We start from the raw sequence: 11,306 nt of genomic DNA, 5'->3' as shown, positions 1-11,306 counted from the left end.
TTCATTTGGCCATGGTAATCGCCTTGGGTACTTCTGGCTTCAAATATTGATTGTGTTTCTCTAATGAACCCTGTCTCAGATCCAACACTTGCAATGATTAGCCGTTTCGAAGAGCATCCCCATGCTGTAGCCTAACACCCACAACATCTTTTTCTCTCTGCCACCATTTTCCATTTGTTATATTATTATCAATCCAGGACTCGTCCAAGTAAAACACTTCCTTGCCTTCTTCCCTACCATGTTTAATTTGGACGAGGAATCGTGTTCGCCAATCAACGACGTCTGCCCGCTCCAGCAATAAAACACGTTAGTTTTGAGCTTTCTTCCACACAAAACCAATATCTTTCAACACTTTTCGGAGAGACGCTGGGCTCCACTTCCACTTAATTTATTTCTCCAGTACAGGGATCAGTTTCTTCAGAGTAGGCACCACTTTTTGGACGGTATTGAAGTTTTCGATGGTGTCTCTTATCACTCGTTTTTCGCGATCGTCCAGTTCTATCTTCCCTTGCGTTCTCTTCCTGCGAGAAAGAGAAGAACATCATACAACATTTGGACATGACAACCTACTACTATCCATAATGATATTGGTTTGAACAGATTAGGTAGACTGGTTAGACAGACCTACCTCTTTTTACCAAGTGTGGGTGGAGATTTGCCGGGGTGAGAGGCAGTAAATGCCTTAATCCTATGAATAGTGGCCACGGATTTCCCCGTATACGCGGTAGCACATTGGATAGACTTGCTTAGGGGGAAGAGCAGCTCTTGATTTTTTTTTTTCTCCATAGCACAGCACTCGGTGACGTGGGCTATAATTTTCCGTCCCTCGCTGTGTATAGCCCTGGATGGTCGTTTCCGTTTAGGAGTACCTGGAGGTTCCTGTGATGTACTAGGCTTATTTTCCCCACTCATGTTCCTTCTAACCTAATATATGGTGGCTTTGTTATGTAAACAACACCAGTACGTAAAGTGTACGCCAGATGTCGCATGGCGATGCATAATCGAGTCATAGTTTGTGTTCAAAGGTTGCCAATACGATTCTCGAAGATTGCCGTGATCGACCGATTGAGCACTAGGGTGAAAATCTATCGCTAAAAAGTGCGCAGGTAGTACATATCACGATGCCACACGGTATAAGTCACGATACCTCAATAATAATAATAATAATAATAATAATAATAATAATAATAATAATAATAATAATAATAATAATAATAATCGTATGGCCTCAGCTACCGTGTGCAGACATTTCGATTTGACGCCATCTGGCTGTCTGCTCGTCAATTTCGACGTTCCGTTTTACTCTAGGTCCGCTAGATGGCAGACAGAATAAACCGGATCTCTCTTGGGCGTCTATGGCTGAGATTTAATTAATTTTGTCGGGTAAATACCAAATGGTCCGCCTCTGTGGTGTAGTGGTTAGCGTGATTAGCTGCCACCCCCGGAGGCCCGGGTTCGATTCCCGGCTCTGCCACGAAATTTGAAAAGTGGTACGAGGGCTGGAACGGGGTCCACTCAGCCTCGGGAGGTCAACTGAGTAGAGGTGGGTTCGATTCCCACCTCAGCCATCCTGGAAGTGGTTTTCCGTGGTTTCTCACTTCTCCTCCAGGCAAATGCCGGGATGGTACCTAACTTAAGGCCACGGCCGCTTCCTTCCCTCTTCCTTGCCTATCCCTTCCAATCTTCCCATCCCCCTACTAGGCCCCTGTTCACTATAGCAGGTGAGGCCGCCTGGGCGAGGTACTGGTCATACTCCCCAGTTGTATCCCCCGACCAAGAGTCTGAAGCTCCAGGACACTGCCCTTGGCGGTAGAGGTGGGATCCCTCGCTAAGTCCGAGGGACAAACCGAACCTGGAGGGTAAACAGATGATGATGATGATGAAATACCAAATGTATCACCAGAGATCTTTTACATGCCGACATCGTACGACATGGAGTGTCGAATGGACTTTTTTCCGCCCTACAAAAATCCGACTACCTCTGCCGGGTTTGAACTCGCTATCTTGGGATTCGGAGGCCGACACTCTACCACGGATCCACAGAGGCAGCTACGATACCTCAATGTGTTTGCTGTAAGCACTGTAGACCAATGTCTGAGGCACTAAAGCCAGATGAAGTTGGATATTTGTCCCATAGGAGACATTTGTCGTGTCGACCAATTTAGCAGTATCACTTGTAAGGTCAGCGGTGTAAAGACAGCACGTGTAGGACTGAGGTAAACATGGCAAGGTATCCCTTTCTGTCACTGACCGCATTCGAATTGTGACACTACGACAAGTGGATGTCGCCGTTCTTGTTGCAAAGAGTCAGAGTGGTTTCTTTCGCATTAACGATAAACGCGACGAAAATATTTTGAAGTGATTTTGAGATATCTTAACGAATCATATGAATCTGATTAAGAAAATAGCGATTTCGCTTTGGCGCATTACAGCGAATTAAAACGTTAAGGCTAGTTTAAAGGAACATTAGCTTATTTTGCGTTGTGTGCGTAACCGTAGCATGTAACTGCAGCGAAATTCATGAAAAGTAACGAGCTTGAAATTCATTCTAATATTGCATGTGTGAAGATAAACGGAAGATAGGTTAAAGATTTCTAAACTCGTCATAAATATCTGTTCGTTTTAGTTTTCTAGGAAATCCCTTAATGGTATGACCATATAGGGTGAAATGGTAATTTATTATGCAGTCTAGATTAGAGCAATATTAGAGTCCCGGGGTCGACGACCTTCGATGTTAGGCCCCTTTAAACAACAAGCATCATTATCATCATCATCTTATAGTCCACATCAAGATTTCAAGGAATAATTATCAATATTGTTTCTATTTATATGTCTGTCTCCCACATAAATAACTCACAAATTATCCGAATCAAACTTCATGTGAAAAATTTTGGAAAGGGATTAGAGTGAAATTCAAGTCATGGGAAAAAGCTATTTCAAGAAATAAGGCGAAAAATTGGTTCCTTTTCGCGAATTTGCATATAAATGAATGCGAAAATACCATGCCTCTCCTGACTGACACCGAACGGGACACTTATGTAAAATAATTCCTAGGGAGGCTCGGTATTTGTTGCTTTAAACACGTCGTAGGCCCACTGCTACTTCCACGTCGTTCCGCCAAGATTTTCGGAGGGATACCAGAATGAATGTGTAAGTTCAGATAGTAGAACATCGGCTGCACGACGGGTGACATATCAGAGAGACCTCTTGAACCACACCATAGGGTAGCTCGTGCGAGTTGAGCAACAACTCATAGCACATGGCATCAGCAACAATGGAAGTGTACGCTATTTTCTGGTGAGGTCACTATGAGCTTGTACCTATACAACAGGAACATTAGTGCCTCGAGACGGTCCGATTCAGTGAGAGAGGGAAGAGCTCTTCGTCGTAGAGCATCACCAGCAGCAAGGAGGGGTTCCGCCATGATCTGGGGTGGAATCATGTTTGGCCACGTATGCCTCGAATTCCTAGCCAGGGCAACATGAGTGGTCAGGTGTACAGAGATTTGCTGCTACTGTGGGTGAGGGCTTTACGCTAGTGGGTGATAATTGTCAAACCAGAGTGGTCAGTCAGTTTCTTGAGATGCATGGTGTTCAGCGAATGCTGTGCCCGGCATATTCTTCGGAAATGAAGAGAGCAATTGCTCATTCGTCCTGCTAACATTCAGCAACTGACTAAAGCTGGGATAAAAATCTGCCATCCACGAACCTGCTACGCAGGCGTAGCAGGGGGACAGGTGATACTCCCACGTGGCGCGTCTCAGGTGGCGGATAGGGGGGTCCTAACCGGCTTGCAGGCGGACTTGAGGGAAATAAAATACATCTCGCGGACCAAACACACACCCCCTGCGGGTGGGGGACGCACACGTAGAATACACCCCCGGTATACTCTGCCTGTCGTAAGAGGCGACTAAAAGGGGCGACCAAGGGATGATTGAATTAGGACCATGAAACTACTTTTGATTCGTACCATCACGCGGGGAACACCATGGGTTGCCTGTACTTGCGAGTAGTACCACTAAATTAAGTACGAAATAGGTTTGTGATTAGTTGCAGTAAAGAGACTGGCCTGGTGGTTTCCAGTACCCGTGCGTCGTACCCATGTGAGCAACACCGCGGGTCTGGGCGTAGCCTGTGAGTTGTACCGCTATATGAGCGGCACCGTGGGGCAGCGTTGCCTGTGACTGGTACCCACTATGTGAGGAACACAACGGGAATACCGGCGCCCGTGACTAGTACACCTAGGTGGGGAACCGTATCGGCTATGAGTGGCGCCATTGTGTGAGAAACACCATAGGTCTGCGTTCCCTGTACGAAGTGCAATACTTGTGAGTAGTACCATCTTGTGTGGAACACCGTGAGTCTACGCTACTTTTGATTAGTACCCCAATATGACAAATACCATGGTTCTACTTTACTCGCGACATGTACCATTCTGTGGGGCGTTAGTCGTGGATTTTGCACCCCTGTAGACATCAAGCATCATTGTGCTTTATAAATGGTCACTTGGTCAGTAATTCACGACCTTTTTTGTGTCTGATCCACTGTTTTTGTTTGTTTGTTTGTTTGTTTGTTTGTTTGTTTGTTTGTTTGTTTGTTTGTTTGTTTGTTTGTTTTTTGTTTTTTGTAGGGTTCATGTCAATCCATTCATTCTTCATGACATTTTTTAAATTTTATTTTGTTCAGTGGATTAATTTGAACTTTTTGTTATTTCATTTCGTACCATTAGGGGCCGATGACCTCGATGTTAGGCCCCTTTAAACAACAAGCATCATCATCATCATCATCATCAAAATCTGCCATGCCTCATAGTGTTCAAACATGCCTCATGCCCTTGGTGGCTCTACACGGTACTCATCGGTCACACAATGAAGGAAACTTGGGTGTTCATAACCCTACATTACCAGCTTTTGGTTTTCATTGATTTTCTATTGGCTGCATTTTCGTGTCGTTAATAGCTACCCTTCATAATGTACAATGCACTTACATACACACTGCAGATTATATAAAACAGCTTTTGAGCACTATATTATTAAAATAATTATGACTGTGTGTATGTATTTTAAATCCATTCTGTTGCTCTTCGCCGACCTTATTGCCATAGCCGATTAGCCTCTGTCTTCTGTTCCTAAGATAGTGGGTTCGATCTTGGCTGGGGACGGGGACATTTGAAGGAGTTTATATAATAATGTTATTTGCATAATGTTCCACTACGTGTTTTATGGTTTTCGGAGACGCCGAGATGCTAGAATTTAGCCCCAGGAGTTCTTTTTCGTGCCAGTAAATCTTCCGACACGAGGCTGACGTATTTGAGCACCTTGAAATATCACCGGACTGAGCCAGGAAGGAACCTGCTAATTTGGGGTCAGAGGCCCAGCGCCTCAAACGTCTGAGCCACTCAAACCAGCTGAAGGAGTTTAAATGTCACAATTCCACATCCTGGGCTTTTGCTGTTGTAAAGAAGTCATGTTATATACAATTCTGATACACCAACATTTGGACAGTTCGAATGACCGTTGAGCAATTATTATTATTATTATTATTATTATTATTATTATTATTATTATTATTATTATTATTATTATTTTCATCACTTACCTCATCTGGAGCTGATAGGCATAAAATTCAGCCCCATGAAACTGCAATAAGAATCACTATCAGCAGCAGCAGCAGCAGCAAGAGTATCCCCATCATTGGCATGTATCTGGACAACTACTGAACATTAAAAACGTATACTTCGTGCAAATTCATCAGCAGTTGCACTCCCAAAGGTATACTGTATAACTTCATTAATATCATGTAGCATTTCGTCTCACTCTGAATGTCCTTTTGGTTTTTTTTGTATTGGCTTTACGTCGCACCGTCTTATGGCGACGATGGGACAGGAAAGGGCTAGGACTGGGAAGGAAGCGGCAGTGGCCTTAATTAAGGTTCAGCCCCAGCATTTGCCTGGTGTGAAAATGGGAAACCATGGGAAACTATCTTCAGGGCTGCTGACAGTGGGATTCGAACCCACTATCTCCCGGAGGCAACTAGTCGTTAGTTTCTGCTCGCAAAGTCAGCCCAACATAGATATATCAATGAATAGTTAATCTTCTCGACTGCATTGTACTCGGAAATCTTTCAGCATATCAGGTGGTGTTCAGTACATATAGTACATAAAGAAGAAAATGTCCAGACAGACACCAGTGGAATCCGAATCCACAACCTTCCGATTTTGCGTCGGATACTCTACTATTAGATGGGGTGGCCTGTAGCTCAGATCCTTTTCAACAGAACAGTCTATAATAATCAATTCCTGATCCCAAAACCCTTCATTATAGCCAATATACTTTCTCTTGGTACTCTTTATATGCCTTCCCTAAATCTAGTGTCTGATTATGTCGTACCATTTGTTTAAATACTTCACGCGCATTGGGAATCTGGTCCTCACGGACCCTCGGTAATCTGAAACCGCACTCGTGCCCATCGGCAACATTGATCCAAGCATCTTTTCTAAAATATCTCGTTTCTTTCTTTTTAATCTGCTTACCCTCCAGGGTTGATTCAGTGAAGGATCCCACCTTTTCCACCTCAAGGGCAGTTTCCTGGAGCGTGAGACATTGGGTTGGAGATACAACTGGGGAGGATGACCAGTACCTCACTCAGGCGGCCTTACCTGCTATGCTGAACAGGAGCCTTGGTGGGGGATGGTAAACTTTTAGCATAAATATTTCCTTGAACAATTACTTACATTAATCGCAATTGTAAACAGTAAACAGAATAACGGAGGAGCTGCAAACAGCTACCAGCACCGTGTGAATGTGGGTGTAGTAACATCTTGTCTCTTGAAAATAAAATTAGCGACGTTAATTAACTAAGGTAAGTTGGAATATGCATATACAGCAAACTCTCGATTATCCGGGCTAATCACCGGACAAATCCGCACGTATAACTGAAAACTGGATATGCACAACGCAACTTGCAACATACAATACTGTTTGAAAATACAACAATGTCGAAGAATCTAATACATTCAATCATCACTTGTATCAATAAAGTAGGCTAATATGAAAATGACTTACAACGTATATTGGTGGTAAAATACTTGAACTACCGGCACAAAAGTAGACAAAATCTTTATCCCGAAATATTTCGCTAATTCCTTTACTGGTTCCCCTGTATCAAACTTTTCAATTAATCCAAACTTTAAAATAAAAGTTAAAACCACTTTTTTCGCTTCGTAGCCATGTCTATCACAGAACAACCATACAATACATTGCTTAGTGTTTAGTTCTCAAACAAAGCATGCTGCCAGCACAATTGCAGTCAAGAGCGCAATCGAATGTCAAGCGCGCAGTTCACAATTATTCAAAATACCGTGACAAAAACAAATGAAATAAAATAATAATAATAATAATAATAATACAATAAACCTCGGGGGTGCACGGATAACCCTCAGACACACAGATAATCGGGAGTTTGCTGTAATTGTTTTTGTTTCTCGGGAGATTCAAAAATACGTAATAATACAAATTTTCTCGTATTCACAAAGTATGCTTCATGAATTGTCAAGGCCAGGGAGCTGAGTAATGATGTGTAGAGCCATCTAATCAGTACATCCTCTTTTCCTTCCACTTCCCTGTACAAAATGCTCCAGAAACGTCATGGCCTAGAACATTCCTAACAAGACGTTACCATGCTTACACGCGGGTAAGTAAGATAGATACGAAGATAATCATAAACCATTCTGAAGCTGATCATTTTTATGCATTTTTGTTTTATATTGGAGGTCGCCTAACTGAGTACATAGCTCACCCAGACAGACGAGGGTTCGATACTCCTTCAACAAGTAGAGAAATTCAGAAACGAAACTTCTACTTACTTTATCTCCCAGTCCTCCAAAACTCTTCTAGGCCAGTAACGAGATGGTTTTGCTTTAAATATACTAATAATGTAAAGAGAGAAAGTTTGTGAGTTTGACTGCATATAGAGGGTAATATTGGATATCACCAGTGGCGTAGCGTGGCAACATGGTGTGTAAAGTTTAGAAATTTTGCGTTGTCACATAGACAAACTTTCTATCAGTAGTTTAATGGTGAAATTTAACATTTGAAATGTAATTTGACTTCTTGTCCATCAACGATTATTATTATTATTATTATTATTATTATTATTATTATTATTATTATTATTATTATTATTAGCTGCCATTATCAATTTTAAAATACAAATTAACAGGATAAGCCTATAATTATTTTATAAAATCGCTCATAAAATGGCTCTTGAAATTAAGAGTATATAGTACTAAATCAATAGAATCGTCCATACCTCTAAAACCATTAAAACAGTGAGTTGACATACCATCAACTGAAACATAATCACTATAAAAGTCAAGCATGTGACTCTGCTTCCCATCCCCATCCCTTAACCCCCTCTCTTCAAGGAAGCAAGTACACGACACTTGAACTTCTCCAGTCTCAGTGGCTCAGTTTTACGACTCTTTTCCGAGATAAATAAACCTGCTTTCGAGCAATAAATAGGAAAAAATTTAGTGGACAAGTTGTATAACTCACACTTGTTTGAGACTGCGACCATTCTAGTCTCAAACAGCCTACACTGCCGTATCCTACCTACACTTCAAGGCCGCCAAAGCACAAAGCACCAAAGATAACGAATGCTAGACTAGTAGTAGTAGTAGTCACAATAATGGGTCGCCGAGCAAGTTCACCGTGAGGTTAGGGTCACGTACCTGTGAGCTTGCATACTGGAGATGGTGGGTTCGAATCTCACTGACAGCCCTGAAGATATCCGTGGTTTCCAATTTTCACACAAGGCAGATGCTGCGGATGTTCCTTAATTAAGACTACGGCTGCTACCTTCCCAATCTTAGCCCTTTCAAAAACTTGCGACGCCGAAAATCTTCAATCTGTTAGTGCGACGTTAAACCATTAGCTAAAAGAACCCCACAATAATGGGTACTTTATAACTTTGTTGACATTAGGCTAATTCACTTATTTAGGTATAGTTAAGTCTCAAAGTCTCCCGTGACGCTATGTCACTGGGAACTACTCAGCTGATATTACACGGTTTATTTCTTCCAGATTTTTATAGCCTATATACCAGTATAGTTCCGGCCCCGTGGTGTAGGGGTAGCGTGCCTGCCTCTTACCCGGAGGCCCCGAGTTCGATTCTCGGCCAGGTCAGGGATTTTACCTGAACCTGAGGGCTGATTCGAGGTCCACTCAGCCTACGTGATTAGAATTGAGGAGCTGTCTGACGGTGAGATAGCGGCCCCGGTCTAGAAAGCCAAGAATAACGGCCGAGAGGATTCGTCGTGCTGACCACACGACACCTCGTAATCTGCAGCCCTTAGGGCTGAGCAGCGGTCGCTTGGTAGGCGAAGGCCCTTCAAGAACTGTAGTGCCATGGGACTTGGGGGATATACCAGTATAATTATAATACATCGTCTGGGAAGCAAGCAGTTTTAAAAAGTAGAGCAATCTGAAAAATTCTGCGTCGGAGACCCTAATGTGCGTGAACTCTTAGTCCTATTAAAAATGAATCTTACTAAGTCTACTTAGAATTCAGTTTGCTACAAAAGATGTTCACAGCCATTTTCTTCCGAACTCCAGCAATCATTGATCCGGTGTGCTTAGTATTGAATATGTTAGTACTTGGAAGATTTTCTGGTGTTTGGAGCCCCACTCGAAAGGGGCCCCAGAAAGTGTTGTTTTAAAAAGGTAAATGAAGAAGAAATTAAACGAAATTTTGAACATGGCATAGGGCTACCTGTATGCGTGCGAAATAAAATAACAGCACAAGAGGTGCTGGAAATGACTTCCCTCAACTTCCAAACACAGTACAACACGACGTTGCAGTTTCGTGGATGAGGCTGCCAGAACCTCGGGTATCAATGTCTGAATTTCACGGCGGATATTTTTTCGTAAACTATCGAGTGTGCGTAGTTTGTTTCTGCAGACACTTCCTTTAAGTTTACTCTACAGGTAAAATCAGGTAGGGTCAAATCTGGTCACCTTGGGGACCATAATCCTTTTGAAATTACTTTGTTAGGGAAAAATGATTCCACCTCAGCCATGCTCACTCGAGAAGAGTAGCATGTTGCGCTATCTTGTCAGCCCCAATGGCAATATATAATGCGTTTATTTTTGTCAGTTTATGTAGAGGAACAACTGTAAACCGGTAGAGACACAGGCTGGTTTTTTCGCCGCCCTTATTACCAAGACCGACTTCAATCCTCAGACCGTAATATAAAAATAACATGTCGGCCGAAGTATCCGGCTTGCTGGTATTGGCTAACACGAAAAGATCACGAACATATTATGCAAACGGCGGTAATTTAACATAATAAATGTAACATCATAGGGAAAATCTCGTTTTCACTATGAAAACGTTTCGCTAACAAGTACGCACCACATATAATAAACTAATATCACATACATTCCGCTAGAAAAGAGAACAACAAAATAATTATTTTTAAACATTTCAATTAGTCAAATAACGTTTTGTCTTCGAATTTACTTCGTTGGATAGATGAAAATACATGATTGTTAAACTAATTGTTTATTAATTTTGAATGTTTCAAAGTAAATTAAACTGCGAAATTCCTCAATTTATTCGCTCTCATGAGAACTATGAAACATAATTTGTTGCCCTTAGTTTTGAAGTGGACCGGGCGAGTTGGCCGTGCGTGTAGAGGCGCGCGGCTGTGAGCTTGCATCCGGGAGATAGTAGGTTCGAATCCCACTATCGGCAGCCCTAAAGATGGTTTTCCGTGGTTTCCCATTTTCACACCAGGCAAATGCTGGGGCTGTACCTTAATTAAGGCCACGGCCGCTTCCTTCCAACTCCTAGGCCTTTCCTCTCCCATCGTCGCCATAAGACCTATCTGTGTCGGTGCGACGTAAAGCCCATAGCAAAAAAAAAGTTTTGAAGTGGTGAGTAATTTATTACATTCAGCATCCAATGAAAGGAAAGTACATCCGAAATAATAATGTTATTGGCTTTAGGTCCCACTAACTACTTTTTTACGGTTTTCGGAGACGCCGAAGTGCCGGAATATAGTTCTGCAAAAGTTCTTTTACGTGCCAGTAAATCTATCGACACGAGGCTGAATTAAATGAGCACCTTCAAATACCACCAGACTGATGCAGGATCGAACCTACCAAGTTGGGGTCAGAAGACCAGCGCCTTAACCGTCTGAGCCACTCAGCCCGAGTACACCCGAAATGACTAGGCCCCCTACGTTAACCCAGTGAACGGCCCTGGTAATGCTAACATAATGTTGACATATGGCATAGCAGCACT

Source organism: Anabrus simplex, chromosome 4 (genome assembly GCF_040414725.1).
Source record: "Anabrus simplex isolate iqAnaSimp1 chromosome 4, ASM4041472v1, whole genome shotgun sequence".
NCBI classification, from domain to species: Eukaryota; Metazoa; Arthropoda; class Insecta; order Orthoptera; family Tettigoniidae; genus Anabrus; species Anabrus simplex.
The sequence above is the reverse complement of the archived record's forward strand: the minus strand, read 5'-3'. Positions refer to the sequence as shown.